Source organism: Oenanthe melanoleuca, chromosome 3, assembly GCF_029582105.1.
Source record: "Oenanthe melanoleuca isolate GR-GAL-2019-014 chromosome 3, OMel1.0, whole genome shotgun sequence".
NCBI classification, from domain to species: domain Eukaryota; kingdom Metazoa; phylum Chordata; class Aves; order Passeriformes; family Muscicapidae; genus Oenanthe; species Oenanthe melanoleuca.
Genome location: NC_079336.1, coordinates 2,341,777 through 2,355,001, shown reverse-complemented (window position 1 = coordinate 2,355,001; position 13,225 = coordinate 2,341,777).

Here is a 13,225-nt window from a genome sequence, read left to right as displayed (position 1 = left end):
CTTCACGCCAAACTATAGACACACGGCAAAGTTTATACAAAGCCAAATTGTCACTGGTACTGTAATTCCCAGTCAAACTCCATTTCAGGCAGATGTTTCTGGGCTCTGATTACAACCAATGTGATGGTCACATTTTCATGCAAAGGGAGGGATTTGGTCTCGTCATCCCCTGTCTAACTCCCCAGTCTCTCGTTTGCTGTGCACATAAATGTATATAAATATATATATATATACACATGAACTGATATATATTTGTGAAAAGCTTTCATTTCCCTTCTCCATTGTCTGTGCCCCACAGCCAGTTCCTTCTCAAGTGTCCTACTAACATTTCACCCTTTTTCTCCCCCGATCAGTGTGCTGTCTCCATAAAAAGAGGTAATTTGTGAAGTGAACTCGCTGTCCCCACCTGCTGAGTCCTAAAAACATGGAGGTGCCCATCCTCCAGCTACAGGCCTGCATTTCTCCTTCCAGAATTTTCTTTTGACTTGCCTTTAATGTTAGTGTAGACTTGTCTCGATCTAATGCCCCATGCTGGCCCTTGCATGAAGAGCTCTCCTCCTCACACCTGCATTTCCGTGGCAAAAGCATGAGAAAGGAATGGATGGCAAACAGCCCTGCTGTTCCTCAGGGACCTTGTTTTCCCAGGAGGTGGCATTCTCGTTTCCAAAAGCACCCTAAGAAGGTCCTGCTCCCCAAACTCGTCCAGCTTGGAAATGTGGTGCTGATCACCGACCCCACCGAACAGCCGGACCCTTCCCACCAGGACAGTGACAACGAGCCAAGGCACAGTCACCAGGTGCCAGGAGGAGGAGGAGACCCTTCAGTGTTGCCTCTCACGAGCAACTCCAGCCTGCCTTCCCTCAGGAACGGGATCTTACTCCACACCACCACACCAACAGCCGGCGCCTCCGCCCCTGCCAGGAGCGGAGGGGCAAAACACTCTGGAAGTGTCCTTACTTCTCAACGCAGTGCTAACTTCTCACAACCAAACCAGCTAAACCAAGGGCTTGACACATCCCTGTTCCAAAGTCCTCCTCCTTCGTGGCTCGTAGTGTGGATAACAACTAAGGCAGGTGCCTCCACTGCGAGTTAAGACTGTTTCGTTACTTGCATAAACTTTCTGCCTCTGCTTCTCCTTTCTTTGAATGATGAACCATCAGCATCTTCATTTAGCAAAGGATTTCCAGGGAGAGACTCTGTCGTCCCTGAAGAAGTATTTCTTTTTCCAGGACTTCATTACAGCCTTAAGGTAAAGCACGTGCTCTGCCACTGCTCCCAATGTGTTCCTGGTGGACAGTTTGGGGTGGTGACCATTTCCTTTTGGGATTACCTGTGATCTTGTTGCCAAACAGCGCCTTTTGCCAAGCCAAAAGCTCAGGGTGGAAAACTACCCCAGCTCTCTATTGGTACTAATCCCAGTGCTGAGTCTCGTCCTCGCCTCCTGTTTTATTTTTTTAGCACTTTGTATTTTTGGTGTGCACTTCGCAGGATGGTCAGCGACTTGTTTTGGTTTCGCTCTGATTTTAACTCCTCAGTTTTTCCCTGGTACCTTTTTTATACCATATCCCACCTTCCTACCAGAAGATACTGCATGAGGAGCTTTTCAAACTGCCATGGAGAAGGTTGAGCGTGTACTTATTCACATCAAAAGATTGGTGGGCATCTTCTCTGGCACATTTGTGGTGCTGGATTCACCCTGGGATCATCCAAACTAGCCAACAGTGCCATGCCAGGGCAATGCCGAGGCACGAGGGCTCCACCATCCCGACTGTTATTGTTCAAACCTTCCCTGGCATGGTTTTGACCCACTCCAAGGAGCCCTGGGCTCAGGCACAGCTTGCCCAGGCTTTGGCACTGGCCAGAGACTGTCCCCAGTTGGCAGTTTGGATGCAGCTGCTCCACGTCAGGGGCGAACGATTTTAGGAGTCAGGATGGGGCCAGCACTACTCAGTTGGCTTCATGGCCAGAATGGATCCTGGAAGGGCTTAATTTCCTGATAAAGATGTAACTCCACGCCACAGACAGGATGCAGGACGTGGTGGAGTACATCAGCTCTGATCTGGCATTTTTTCTGTCTTCTGCCTGAATCAATGGACAAGTTATTTTTCAGTTCGCTTTGTTCTTTTTTGCTGAGATTGTTTTGCAAACTGAGTCACTTTTATGGCTCAGATGTCAACCCATCCATCCCTCCATCCATGTCAGATGGATGGCATGTTTACTGTGAGAGTGTTACACATCCATAGGCAGCTAATTCGGAGACAGGAATCACTCAGACCAGACCAAACCAACGGTGGAAACACAGAATTACAAGGTCCCTGCCCATGCCCTTGTCATGCTTTGCCACCCACACGAGGCATTTTTCATCTGCAGCAAATCCAACCTGAACTGCAGAAGAGGAGCCAATGGTGAATAATTACCTGTGCAAAGTGCAAGTAAGACACCCATTTCAAGTGTAAATATATATATATTATTTTCAGTGTTTGGGATTGGAGCATATTCTCTGCTTCACCCCATCCTTTCGTGCACCTGCCAAAAGTCAGCAGACATTTGCATGTATTTTTATTTAAAGCTGGCTGGATGAAACAGGGCAAAATTAATTCCAAGCTTTAGTGAATGGTCTGCTAAAGCCTGGCTCACGTGAGGAGCATCGCTATTGACTTTCAGAGTGCAATCACCCTGTGCTCTTCAGGTATGTTTTTGTACACACAAGATTCACTTCACAATTTATCCCACCCCTGCCCCCCTGCATGTCACACCTGTCACCTGCAGCATGACTAAACCTCCTGAAGAAAATGTGGTCTGAGGTTAGTCCAGCATGATTTCATTGAAGCTCAGAGGTGCTTTGAAAAGGAAAACTTACTACTGTGCATTTGCAAAACCTTTTAGTGCCTGCTTGCTGGGCAGCTTGGGCAGGAGACAATTTGGAAGCTGCCGGAGTCAGCGGAAAATTGTGGAGACAGGCTTTCCTAGGATTTTTCCTTCTTTTACTGGGTTTGCTTTTCTCTGGGTTCTGTTCAGATCAAACGTGGTCCTGCAAAAGAAAACCCACCAGAAAACAAAAACCCAAATAACCATGACAAAATAAGGTCTATGCCAATCCCCTCAGAAGCTGAGGTGGCTGATGTAGGGCGGTAGGGATGATGTGAACTCCGTTGTGGACCCTTTGCTTGCTGGAGCTTGCATGCTGTTCTTTTGGCAGTTGTCTCAAGCCCTGGGGGCTTTGGGGCTGGTGCTTTCCCAGGGTTATGATTGCTGGTTTTATTTTTCCTTGGAGCTCAGGTGTATTCTGGTGCAGAGAATCTCAGCCTGGTTTGAACGAGGAGATTTGAGGCTATCCCAAATAGACGTGGGCAAACCTTTCACTGTGTGCAGAACGCATTTCCAGACCTTTGGGTACCGCTAGAGATTGTTGCAATCCACTTAATTCTCCATGAGCACGTTCAGAATCGCTTCATTGTTCTGTTGTGTTTGAACTTGGGCATAACGGTGTGGTGACTCTTTCCTGTCGAGGTGTGATGTGAAGAAAAGGAGGAGCTTTCCTGCTGTGCTGGGTATTGCCTGTGTTCAACCCTTGTTCCTTACTTGAAGCTCAGGCAGTGGGAGATTGAGGAAAATGGGAAAATGAGATGACAGATCGCTGCATATGTTCCATTGGCTCTTCGCTGATGAGGAGGGAGGCAATTGGTGACTATTAAAATAAATCTGCACAAAACATCTGGACCTCAGTGTATATTCAGACATGCACAGAACCCAATTGGAAAACTACGTTGTTGATAAAATAATGTGGATTTCATCTCTTATATGAAAAACCTAAAAACGAAACCAAACCAAAACAAAGCCCTGCAAAGGAAAAAAAAATGATTTGAGAGCATAAACCTTCCTGTGCCCTCCTCATTCCTTTGGGACACATGCAGCAAGGCAAATGTTTGAAAGCCAGGCACTTTGTAATCCGCGGAGTTAATTGGATTTGTGCAATGCTGTGTTTGTCAGATGGTCTCTTACAGAGAGCCTAGAAAGTGGCCACGGTCTAAAAGTCATTTTTGGGTGACAGTATTCCTGGGTTTCGACCCCAGCTCTGCCACGAAGTTGCTGTGTAACCTTGGGCAAGTGATTTAACCTTTCTGTGCCTACAGTTTACCCATCTGTACATGGGTATAATAATATTTACCTACCTCACAGGGGTGTTGTGAGGCTTAAGTTAAAGTCGTGTGAGAGGTGCTGGAAGCGCGCCGCGAAAATTTCATTCTTGCTGGGTTTGTGCTGTTGTGGGGGATGAGCAGTGAAGGGGTGGGTTACAACATGCAGAAGGAAAACCTGCTGGTGCATGTCTAGAGAAAGAGATTTGAAGTCTTTTCTCTCCCCAAAAGCAAGGAACGGAGAAAATTGTTGTGCGCCAACTGGACAGCCTTGCTTTCCTGGTCAAATGTAACAGCACTATTTGCAATATTATTTTCTTACACAACAGGTGACCTTTCCCTTTTCCTTGCTGTTTCTGAAAACTTGAAACTAAAGATGACAAAAGTATTTCTGAACCGAACACATTACTGATGAATACTTGAATTTCTTTAAAAGTTGCTCTCATCAGCCACGGTTAAATGTGCACTAATCTTTCAGTCATCAGCTTCCATCTGAATACAGTGAAAAATTTGCTCACGCTGTTTTGGAATAGCCTGGACCTTATTTGGGAGGCTGGTATTGCTGAGGACTCTTGTAGGCATGGGAAAACTAGTGTCTCAAGTGATAAACACGTGAAAAAATTTCTTTTTTTCCTTTCTGTTTTTTGCCTTTTAAGTTCCTTGACTGCCTAAGACAGCACAATAATTGCAGTTTACTTGGTTGTACAGTGGCTTTTTTTCTCTTGGTTTTTGAACTGTTTCCTTACACAAAGGGCGAAGGTGGGATGTGAAAGGATAAAATAGACCCAACGCTGCTCCCGTGCAACTCTTCCCGAAGTCCCTGCTTTCCTGGAGAAAAAAAAACCTGTGCCACATCTAGAGAGACCAGACCAGGCTGCCTTCACCGTCCTCCTGCAGGCAAAGCTTCCCTTGCCACCTGTGGGAGTTTTGGCTGTTGGCTCCGTGTCCATCGAGGCGGATTCGTCCCTGGTTGAGCCCCAAGCCACTCGGGTAAAAGCCAGGATAACTTTCTTTAGAATGAGGGAAGGGATCCAGTTCATTGCTCCAAATGCCACCACTGGTCAGATGATTCAGAATGGAAAAACATGTGATAGAAAGCCTGAGGTTTAGGGTTTTTTCATGTTTTTATTGTCTAAGTGTCCTGACCGTTATATGATGTTTTTCGTGGGAATGCAATGCCAGGCAGGACTCCCTGCTCCCTTGTGGAGAAGCTTTGTGAAGTCTGCTCACACACTCCTTACTCAGGCAAAACTCCTGGGTTTTGCTGTTGGGTCTCCTTTTCTGTCCTGAGTGAGGACTGTGGAGCCTGGTCTGTTTGGGATCACTGGGGGCTGTTTCAGGTTGTCTTCTCTAGCCCAAGACTTGCCTTGCATGGAGCAAGAAGGAAGCTCTGGCTTGGTCTGCCATGTACCTTCCCCGTCCCTTCTCTGTATCCACCACGGGGAGGGAGTTCAAAATCTTCTGGCTCCAGGGGCCAGGCTCTTCCACCTGAATTTCCAGGCAGCTGCACATCTTCCTGCTGGGGCAGAGCAAATTTAGAAGCCCCACTCCTGCAGATGGGCCACCGCTCATCCGCATTGGCTTTGGGTCTGCTCCTTCCCCGTCCTTCTCCCCAGCTCTTTCTTTGCCCTGTTTTAAGCACTCAGCTTGGTGCTTCTGGGTTCTTTTTACTGCTTCTGTTCCAAAAAATAGAAAAAAAAAAAAAAAAAAAAAAAAAAAGGATTGAAGTTGGGAAAAAAACAGCAATGTAACTCCTTCGGTGCTATGCTAACTGCTTTGTTTGACCCAACCAAATGCTGGCCAACAAATGGATATTCCCTCTTTGTCCTAAAAAGCACCACACATCTGTGTCTTGAACAGGGGTGGACTGAGAGGGCTGAGAGAGGGCAAGTGTGGCTTTGAAAGCAATTAAAGTCTCATGTTTATCTGGTAGAGCAAAAAGATGTAGGTGCAGACTGCTTTCAAAGCTCGTTGTCGCCCATCTCGTGGAATTAAATAGGATATAGCCTATAAGGTATTGAGGGCATTATATATATATATATATATATGTATTTAAAAAAAAAGGACAAGAAGTTCACATTATTGATAAATCACCCTTTAATTCTCCTGAAATTGTGGTGTTTAACAGGGAAACCACCTGGCTGTGCTTGCACCCACTTGTTTTGGTATGACCCACTTCAGCAGGGAGAGTAAAACAGCAGGAAGAGAGAGAATTCCTCCTACTATATATTAAGCCTGAAGTGAAGTGGGTGCCTATGAATTTTCAGGATTAAAGGGATTAATCAACATGTATGTCTGAGTCTATATCCCCAGTCCCGTGGAAATATAGGTGAGCATACATGCCATGTTACTGCAGCAGTATATATGTTTTAATATATATGAACACATTGTGAATTCCAAAGGGCTTTTTCGAGATGAGGAAGATCATTCCTGGTGAGAGGTGCTAGCAATTTGGGATTTGCAAGCAGGGTTGAAATAAACATTCCTTGTAGGGGCTTTTTTTTTTTTTTTTTTTTAATTAGAAAAAACCATCAGAAGCTTAAGGTCCTGAGGAAATGCTGTCCCACCCGATCTTCCACTTCTTAAGAAATTTGGAAGCCAAAATCAGATCAAACATGAGGGCCAAACTCAGCATCAGGATAAATCAGTAGAGCTCCACTGATGGCCAGGTGCCTCCTTACACTATCTATGCTAAAAACAGTAATTTCTACTGGTGTTGGGGAGCCCAAACAGGGCCCTATTGGTCTTTTTCTTCAACTGTGACAATAGATTTCATCCTTGAGCTGCAGAGTTTGTCAAAACTCTGGCAAAACTTGGATAAAAGCAGGAGTATCTTTCCAAGAGCAGCCATCCGAGTGTAGCCTGCCTCTGATCTCTATGGGGGCTTTGTAGTCCCTGGCTTTAGCTGAGGAAGAGATGGTTTCTCCTTTCACCAGTATCAGCACTGCAATGAGAGCAGCCCTGTCAACACACACAGCAAACAGGGAGCAAACCCTCCAAATCTGATTTCAAGCCCTTAAAATTCAAATGCCAAATGCCACTCGAAGGGAATGATTATTGTTTTGCCTCCAGATGTCATTCCCGTTCATCAGTCACAAGGACAAGCAGCTCATATTTTCCTTTCTAGCTGTATTTACCAATAAAACTCACTGCCAGTGCCAGAACCTCCTCCCCTCAGCCCCAGCTGAACGCCACCTGCATCCGCCCCCGCCTTTCCTCCCCTTCCTTCTCTCTCAGAGCAAACACAGTTCCTTCCTAACTAGGGAAGATGCAGGACAAATGCCAGCTGATTGCACCTGCAATCTGTTCTCTTGAGGGGCTGGTTCAGCTCCTGAGTACACGCAGGGATGAGCCCACAGGAGTTTCACCAGCCTGAAGCTGCTTCAACAGGGTGATTCTTGGGGTCATCCCATGCAGGGCCAGGAGTTGGACTTCCACGATCCTTGTGGGTCCCTTCCAGCTCAGGATATTCTGATTCTGTGAGCTGGCACTGTGGGAGAAACGACAGACAAAGTTCTCCCCAGGCAACCCCCTTAAATTGCTTCAATTTCACACCATTCCTATATAACTTGTTTTTTTAAAATGATCATTGAAATCTCAGTATCAGACAATAAATTTATGATGGATAAGAGGTAGGGAAAGTGGACTGGTTTGCACTTATCCATAAACTTCCCAGAAATACTCGAGCAATTAAACAAGCCTTAAATTGGATGTAATTGCAGTCATTTGGAGGAGAGCTGTTTGTTTTCTGAAGGAGGGTCTAAATAGATATCACAGCCAAATCCCTTTGTCTCCCATCTTTTCTGTGTAGGGAGAGTGACAGGGAAGAGATTTTACCTTGCATATCAAAGTTTTCCATTAGCTACAAAATACATCCCCTCCCAAAATGGGTCCAAAACTTGAGGGGTTTTCCATGGAAATATTTTCCTATCAGAAGAAAACAATGGTTCTGGCTACTGTTTCTGCTCTGCAAACTTTTACCATTCCAGCCTTTTGTTCCAATGAGGAATGGGAATTAGTTTTAAAACTGTTTTATTTACTCAGGGAAGGACTATTCCACATCTTGGTTTGGTGACTCCTGTCACTGGGCCAAGTTCAGACCATTCCACTAAACCTGACGAGGCCATCCATTATGAAAACAGAGAAAACAGGTGGGGTGAGGTTCTTGCCTGGTTCTCTGTGTGTTCCTTGTTCCAGACTAATAGGGATGTGCTTGTGAGTCTGACAGCATGCTCCATGGTGGAGCTGTTCCCCTGAAACCAGGATTATCACAGGAAGGCTCTATATTTTGGAGGCTTTGAATGACTTCCTGATTGCAAGGAAATGCCCATCCTGTGGTGTGAGCATTTTTGGATTTATTTAGAAAATCATGGTGCCTGAAGATCCACATTCTCTCTCCTTCTCTGCCACGGAGTGTTGGTTGGGAAAGCCAAGAGGATGTTAGAGTTGTGTCTGCTGGCAGGTGTAAGATGTCCTCTGGTGCCATTGGCCTGTTTTCCAGGCCCTGTGATATGGGAATGGTCAGTCTGTTTCCACCTCCATCCCTGGATCTCTGCCACACTTACCCCAGGTGTTGCAATGTGCATTTAAAGATCTTTGTCAATCCTACTTCTTGCAAAGCTCTTCTGATTGAAAGGAATCCTAAAAGTCCACAGAAACCTCTCAAATGAGCTGTCATCCTAGAAGGGTTTTTGATTAGTGAATTTTGATAGTGCTGGAAAATTGGCACAGCCACAGAGAATAGCACAATTTAAATACTTCTATTGCAGAAGTGCCACTTTTCCCATAAACATTGAAATTTGACTAATCACTACTGGAACTCGTTAACACTCAAAACCTGGAAAACACTCTTGCACTTGATTCCTCAAATAAACCTTATTCAAGGAGAACAAATTCCACAATCACTACAAAGTGGTAAAAATAAGCTGTTAGGGCTTAACCTGGGGGTTTTGAGGTTTTATTGCTCCAAGTTTCATCTGTAAACTGGGAGAGACAAAGGTTACCTCACAAAGGTGATGGGAGGATTATTTAGACAACGTTGGTGATGTGCTTCCAGACCTTAACATCAAAAGTTTTATGGTTCCATGGTGGTGGTGGGCAGAGTGGGACAAATCCATCATGCCACCTCCCTTTTGTCCCCATTTGGCTCAGCAGACACAACCAGGCAGATTGTTCTGAAATGTCACAGTAAGGTTTTGTGAAGCACTTTTCTCCATCCTCTGAGATGCCCCTCTCTCCCTGTGGAAAGCATCCAGGCAAGTCAGCTGAGAAACCAAGGATTTAGCACAGTCCTGTTGGGCCATGGAGTTGTAGACAGCAGAGGAGGAAAGAGCAAATGGGTCCTCAGGTGCATTCCCAAGAGTTCATGCCACAGGCATCCCTGTGTCTTATTCTTCTGCCCTAAATCCTGTCTGACTGGAAAAATCCCAAAGAAGAATTCTGCTCACCCTAGACCCTCTCCATCAGGTGCATCAGGCAGGAATAATTGCCTAAGCTTTCCTAGTAAAAAGTATATTTTTTGTTAACTAAGCTTGAAACTTGGTCATGCCCATGCCTTGAATTTGCCTTATAAACCAAACTCAGCCCATTCTGAACCCAGGTCCTTCTTCTGAAGTTGTCCTTCCAGTGCCATCCCAACCCAGCGTGGCTTGCAGGGTTAGACACCCATCCATCCAAGTTAGGATCAAGGATTTTCAATTCATCTGGGAGAGCTTGGCTCCTTGCACCTGAGCCAGCCTTCCTGGGATTCTAGAAAGACTGGGATCCAAATTAGACACCCAGAAGTCGATCTGAATGAACAAGGAAAACTAGGTCAAGTCCTGCCGCAGGCAACTCCATTTGTCCCCTACGGTGGTGTCCCAACACCAGCTGGGACCAGTTCTGCCAGCAAGCCACTCACACAGTGCTTGGGTGACACGTGGCTGCCAAAAACCCCTGCTCTGATCTGGCCAGAAGTGGCTGGGGCAGCCCTGCCCCTCCTCTCTGCCCAGAGAGGGATTTTCGCTGCTCGCCCCGGCTCGGCGGTGCCGCTGGCAGAGGGCAGGCTGCTCACCAGCACTGCCAGGAAAGCTCGGGATGTGCAGGTGGGATGGGCTGACAGGTGTCAACACGGTGCAAAACCTGTGCTCTTAACTTGGCACAGAGTGCCTGCGAGTCTCTTCTTTTCCCTTTCTCGATCACCAAGCAACGACCTTATGCACAGGGAGATGGGCAGTGTCGGCAGCGACTCCTTGTTTTGCAGGGGGGCTCTGAGGATGTGCTCTGGCTTATTCCCAGCTCTTCCTCTGTTTTCTGCATCTTGGAGGGCAATGTGCTTGAGTGTGAGTTTATGAGCAGGAGAAATAGAGCAAGGGCCAGCACCAAAGTTTAGCACAGTTGATTAAGGAGGGAATGAGAAGCACGGGCTAAGACCTCAGAAAACCAGAGAGGTGCAGGCTTCATCTCTGCCTCAGCCTGGCAGGACTTCTGCCAACCCATCAAAATCCTTGCCTGTGTCCAGGGCAATTTATTCCCTGGGCTCCTGGGGTGTGACAGATTGAGATATTGAGGGCAGGGCTCTGCAGAGGGATGAGATCAGACTCGCTGGGCGCCTTCGACTTCCCCTGGTTTAGTGGGAGCTGAAGGAATCCAGCTCATCCCAGGAGGCAGCCCAGGGCAGGCTGTGCCCTCTCTGTGTTAGACTAACCTTTCTGTTAGATTATTATACGTTATAGAGTGCTCAAAGTTCAATCCTGCTTTTCTTCCATCGGTGCAGGCGTGTTGAGCACAGCAAGAAGAGGCCAAAGTATATAAATCTGAATTAAGGAAAACTGTTAAAAAGTTTCCAAAGTGCTATGTAAGAGCTCGCAAAATCAACGTGCCCCTTAAAAGGCCAAACTCTGGTCTCAATTCCACCATCAGCCACCCTGTGTAAACCTCAGTGTTTTTTTCTGGGAAAACTCAGTTTTTTTCTGTCATCAGCAAGGCCAGAATTCAGCCTGGCCCTACCTGCCCTCATTAACTCCACCAAGATCTTTGTTTTTGTTGATGATGGCTGTGTTAGGGCAGCAACATTTCAACTCTCAAAGCCTCGTGGTGCCTTTCCTTGTGGTGCTCACCCTTCACAGGACTTCAGTCAAGGCAACCACTTCTATCCAGCAGCAACGCCAGTACTTTTCCTCTGTGTTAGGTGCCAGTGCAGTAACAGACTTTAATGTATACTTATATAAATATAGATAGATAGATATATTGCTATAGTTATAATTATATATATATAATTGAGGTTCTGATGCCGCTGTCTGGGGAATGGACCATTCCCCTGCAGGATTAACACTGCTTGAGTGAAACCAACAGCTCAACATCCTGTAAAACGTTACAACTTTGGCAAGGAGCTTCTCTTTCCTATGTTTTGGGTTGTTTTTTTTTCCCAGCTTCCTTCTCCCCTCCCAACTCCCAGAAACGCTCTCAGTGAAAGATGCTGTTTCACATCATAGAAATTTCTAAAAATTTCTCCAGGTCTCCCCAGAGGATGCTGCCAGGCCACATCTTCCTCCTCACACGGGATGGGGAGGTCTCCCCTTGCCGTGGGAGGACGATGGGGTCAGTGGAGCAGCACCCCAGGGCAGCATCCTTGCCTTTTCCTCTGCACCTTGTGGCAAGTGGTGTTGTTCCCTCCACCCCAAAAACCATCTGCTGTCGAGACTCTCCATCCCAGCTGCCCCAGCAGCTTGGTGTCATTTTTTCCCTCTTTGGCTGCTCGGTTTTCCAAGCTGCTCCTCGCTGGCAGGCAGGAGGGAACCTGACAAAGGCTCTGCTCACACGAGCAGTTCTGCCTGACTTCAGAGGGGAGAGGTTTTTTTGTCAAAGGACTGCTGGTTTGGGTCAGTCATCCCCTTATTGTTACCTTTGAAGTACTGCTGAAACTAGAGAGAGATGATAAAACAGATGTGGAGTGATTTTTATTTTTTTTTTTCCTAAAAGGGAACAACACCAATAATACTATAAAAGGTGCTAGAATCAAACCTCATTTTATATACTTTGGTTCTTAGAGATAAAGAAAAATAAAACACACAGTATTCTTCCTGTGCAGCCTTACTGTAGATCGTAATAACCAACTCACTATCCAAAAAACAACAAAAAAAAAGTGAAAAGGTTAAAAGAGGACAAAAATGAAGTGATCCTGTATAAAGTGTAACAAATATGACTTTCCTATATAAATGTAAATGATCAGACATATATTAAAATGCACTTGAGACAGGCAGCAAGCATGAAAAGCTTTTGAAATATCTTTTTTAATGTACAACACCTGTCTTTTTTCGTTTGGCTAGTGCAAGAAGGAATGTGCCAAGTTGCTTTTATTTCCTTTTCATTCCATTTGTGATTTTTGGAAAAGGACAGAGGGTTGGAAAGAGGGTGGGAGGTTTAGCTGGGACAGAAACATGGAATATTCATCTCAATTTTATTTGTTTTGTTTTGTTTCATTGTTAGTTTATGATGTTGGTGGCAGTGTTTGGCCTCACACCTCATTTCTCAAATGCTTTTGAAAGCTTTGCTGCCTGCCTCAGGTTCTGAGCATAACTCTTACCTCAAGAACACTTTTTAAAAAAAAATTAAAAATCAATTGTTTTTTTTCCCATCTCTGGAAAATTAATGCAAACAAATGACAACAACAAAGAGAAAAAAAAAATCTAAAAAACAAACAACCAGCAGTGATGAAGGAATGAAAATTAAAAGGAGAAAGAAGTCAAAGCAGAGGTTTGGTGATCAAACCGAGCCATTCTGGTGCTTTTCCCCTTTTTGTGTTGCTAATGATCAAAATTACATGAGATGGGCTTAGACAAGTCTGTGGTCTTAGGATGTAGCAAAAAATGTATTTAAAAAGAATACAAATTTGCATGGAACAAACTCTGATGGAACCTTTAAAGAATGGCTGTTTCAGTGTCAGACGTTCAATGTTAGCATGTGTGTGTGCTGTAAATACCTTTTCATGTGTGACATGTACAGTTGACTGAGGAAAAAAAAAAACAAAAAAAGTATGGAACCGAACAAAAAAAGAATAATAATCAAATGCTATTTTATCAGATGATGCACTTTTTCACCTTGATGAGAAG